Below are 4,463 nucleotides of genomic sequence, written 5' to 3' on the forward strand. Positions count from 1 at the left end.
CATTAGCCTACTAGTTATGATTGCTATTCGTCTGCGATAAAATACAATGTAACTGTTTAACAGAACAAACGCTCGCGAGAGATGGCCAACAGTCTCTTTATAAATATATTTCAAGCGGTTGCAAGCATTTGTTTCTCTGAATAGGTCTCTTGTGTAACAAAGATCTCTTGTGTAACAAATGCAAAGGGTTTAAATACCTGTACGTTGATATTGAAGATAAATTTGACAAAACTAGAATGACATGTAAGTTAAGAGCAATTGCAACGGCCCATATGCTTCTAAAAGATGTTCAAACCAATATTTCGAACTGGATAAAACCTATTCAAATGTAAAACAATGAAACTGGAGACCACTTTAAAACTAAAATACACTAAATTTCAAAAGATAACACGCAACAATTTTTTTAAATTCAAATCTTTAAAAAATACCTTTGACATTAACCTTGATATAATTGAATTTACGGTGATAGGACCGACTAGACAAATACACTTGGTTGGTAAAAGCACACTTTTTCATACAACAGCAAAACATGTTGAAATGATATTACTTAGAAGATATATTCTGTAGGAAATACACATAATACATGCGTTTGTTTTTAAAAACTTCTTTTAACAACCTTGAGCTTAATGCGATTTTCTAGTTTGTCAATTACTTTTATCCCAAAGAAATTTAATTGATATCGTTTATATTTTGATAATAGAGCTCCGTTTTGATCAAGCGACACTGAAATCAAATTACCGTGTTTTGTTAAGCCAGTTGTCATTGACAAGTTTGTAAAGCAAATTGTGTTACTGAGAATAGGATTCTGTGTATTGTATTGTTCAATGAAAACCATATTTGGGTGTTTATTAATCGCTAGGGTCTTAGCACAGGGGTCCTTTGATTTTATGAACGTAAACTCTTTAGTTTATAAATATATAATTTAATTCTGGTTGTAACGCGCTTTCTGATTGGCTAAAAAATTATTTTATATCGTATAAAGAATGTTGCCTACGTCATAGTAAGACTAACGTCAAAAACGTATCAATACGCCTGACGTTACGTTTGAATTTTGTTCAATTTTACGTCATTTAAAAGGTCAAATGGCCGTTTTTATCTACAATGAAGAGTAGAAAAATTAAATTATAAGCAATGTATTCAATATTTATTAGTTTTATACGATATAAAATGGTTTGAAACAGTTTACGCTTTTTTATAAACCGCTTCGCGGTTTATAAAGCGTAAACTGCCCCAAACCATTTTATATCGTATAAAACAAATAAATATTGAATTCATTTCTTAAATAAATGGCACATTAAATTATTTACATTTAATGTATGGATCGTTATTTTCAATGTACATTAGATACATACTTTTTTGGATCTAGAATAGGAGAAAAAAATATTTGACCTACTTAGTCAAAAACCTCTTTGGTGCCCAAACAGATATATTCTATAAAAGAGACCAGACGAATGAATTTAAATCATGAGATTTTTTAAATTTAGGTAAAGAACAGTTAAACAGCACCTCATATGACAACAACGTTTCAAAGTCTACGCAAACCTCTAAGAGAGTCGACTTGTGTATTTCCATTAAAGTGTGTCCTGTGATATCGCGATATTTCTTTTCCTCCATTCTAATACTCAACAATTTCGTAAGTAAACAATTTATCTATGTTATGCTTGTTTAAACACTATTTTAATAACATTATTGTTGAAAAAAAATCCTTGCAGTATAACTTTTGTGTCCAAGAAGTAAGAAGTTATTCGGTATTAAAAGAGACTTAACTTAGGTTGTACATAGAGTTTTAACTTGTATCTCTAACCTTGTTGGTTCTCTCACTGGTGTGGAGAAATACAATTTATGCACGTAAATTGCATAATGATTCAATAGGTATAAATCTAGTTGAATTAAGTTACATGATGGTACTATGAAGAAATAGTATAAATTAAGAGAGAGAGAGAGAGAGAGAGAGAGAGAGAGAGAGAGAGAGAGAGAGAGAGAGAGAGAGAGAGAGAGAGAGAGAGAGTTGTTTTTGGATCTCATTGGTGGATTTGTTTGTTTTTTAATTTATTTTATGTTTTTGGTAAACGCATGAATTGTTTTGGAATCACATGTGTATTGTTTTTTTTCGTTTTTTTAAGAAACGAATTTTTTATTTACTAAAAATGTTACTATGATCAATTGTTAAATGGATTGGAAAAGTGTTGCATTTAAGAGATACTAGATAATAACCCGTGCAAGCGAAGGAAATATGACAGCAAACTGATTTGATTTGTATTTTGAAGCGGATGTTTTGGGGTAGTTTTTTTTGTTTTGTTTTTTTTTCATTTTTTTCTTGTCCCTTTACAATTGTAATAAAAAAGTAACTGGTTAGATTTTTATTTAGAGGAGCTGTCAGGGGCTATATTTGATTATACATATAAGTGACCGAAATTCTTTTTGTTGACCTGACAGGACACTGAGTTCTTTTCATGAAAACTGTAATCACCCATTCAAAAAACGTTTTATTAATTCTACATTTGTCAAATTATGTTGTTTCTGTCTACCCTGAATACGTTTTTGGTGTGTGTGTGTATATATATATATATATATATATATATATATATATATATATATATATATATATATATATATATAGAAACATGTTTTCAGTAGACGATAACACAATAATCCATTTCTTTCAAATTTAATCCAGAGCGCTTTCGCCTGATCGGCTCTTCAGTGGATTTCAAATTATAACAGAAATAACAAACGTTGACGTCGTTATTATGACGTCATAAAGTAGACAACGTCACGAACAGTGTAAACAATATTTGGAGATGGCGGCAAATATTTTTTACAAACACATGTAAACGTAATAAAATATGTACAAATGATATTGTTTTAAAATAAGAGGTTATTGAAATGAAAGCTAAATAAAGTCAATGCAGAATAAATAATGCAATTATCGATTAAGTTTAGGTTTAAATTTTTTTATGAAATATTGTTCTTTTGCAAGTCGCAGCTGATCACTTTCCTCGCGGACTTTGTAAAATGGAAAAATTTCAAACCGGCCTCTCCCGCACATATCAAAATGTTCACTACACGGAGTGTTACGAACAGAAGGATCCCTTATCTGCTGTTTATGTACCCTCACACGGTCGGCTAGTTTGGTCCCTGTTTGGCCAATGTAATTTTCTCCGCATCCATTACAGGTCATGCAATAAATGATGTTTTTAGATTTGCAGTTCATATTAGAGTTGACTTTGAAAACTGTACCGTTTTTAAATGAAATTGTTTGTCCTGTCTGAATATAGGCGCAAGTCCCACATCGAGAATCCTCGCATTTTGAAAATAATAACGACGTCAACGTTTGTTATTTCTGTTATAATTTGAAATCCACTGAAGAGCCGATCAGGCGAAAGCGCTCTGGATTAAATTTGAAAGAAATGGATTATTGTGTTATCGTCTACTGAAAACATGTTTCTATATATATATATATATATATATATATATATATATATATATATATATATATATATATATATATATATATATATATATATATATCAATTTATGATATAAATATATAAGTTTTATCAAAGGCCCTTAGCCTAAAATAGCTTTTATTATAATAATAACGTTGTTGAAATTGTATGTGAATTCAAATGTTTGGGTACTGTATTTTCAAAAAGTCGGTCTTTTTAAAGCCAAAAAAGCACTAAGTCGAGCAAGCACAGAAATCTATTATATAAATCTATTTATAGTGTTTTTAGAAAAATAAGATTCTCTAATATACCCTAAAGCAACAGTTTGTTCTGTTTGATAAAGAAAAATACTTAGTACCGGTATTGATCTATGGTGGTAAACGTTGGGGTTATGAAAATTTAGATGTATTAAAAAAAATCATTTGAAATTTGAAGATGGGGGAATAAGATGACGCAACTGCCCATTTGGTTTAATCGTACAATCCAATTTCAAATTGAACATTTTTTTTCAATTATATATATTTGATATATTATAATACAAGTTTACAAAAGGGTAATTTCTAAATATATATTAAGTTGAAATATTTGAAAAAACGATAAGAAAATAATAATAAATCCTAAAGTTTTGTATCGAACCCACAATCTAAAAACCTATGTTCTATAAAGTTACCTTATGCCTGGTTCTCTAACCACTGGGCCATTTCATTCACAACAAAGTCCGTTGTTTAAATGCTTTATGAGACGTTAGCCACGAATTTACGGACTTGTATTATTTTTCTAAAATGTTCAATTGTTCGGCTACAAAATGACATTTTTAAAGTATAGTGGGTCATCTCTACCACATCTTTGTTGATAAAAATTGGTTTAAATTCCACTAAACCACATTTAGACTATGACAAAAATATGGAGCTCAGACCCACTCTATAAAAGAAAAGGCATTGAAGGTATAAAAACGACACTATTTGGAGGTTTTGACACGCATACGCCAGTTTGAATCAATCTATTGCAAGTATT

Source organism: Crassostrea angulata, chromosome 9, assembly GCF_025612915.1.
Source record: "Crassostrea angulata isolate pt1a10 chromosome 9, ASM2561291v2, whole genome shotgun sequence".
Lineage (NCBI taxonomy): Eukaryota > Metazoa > Mollusca > Bivalvia > Ostreida > Ostreidae > Magallana > Magallana angulata.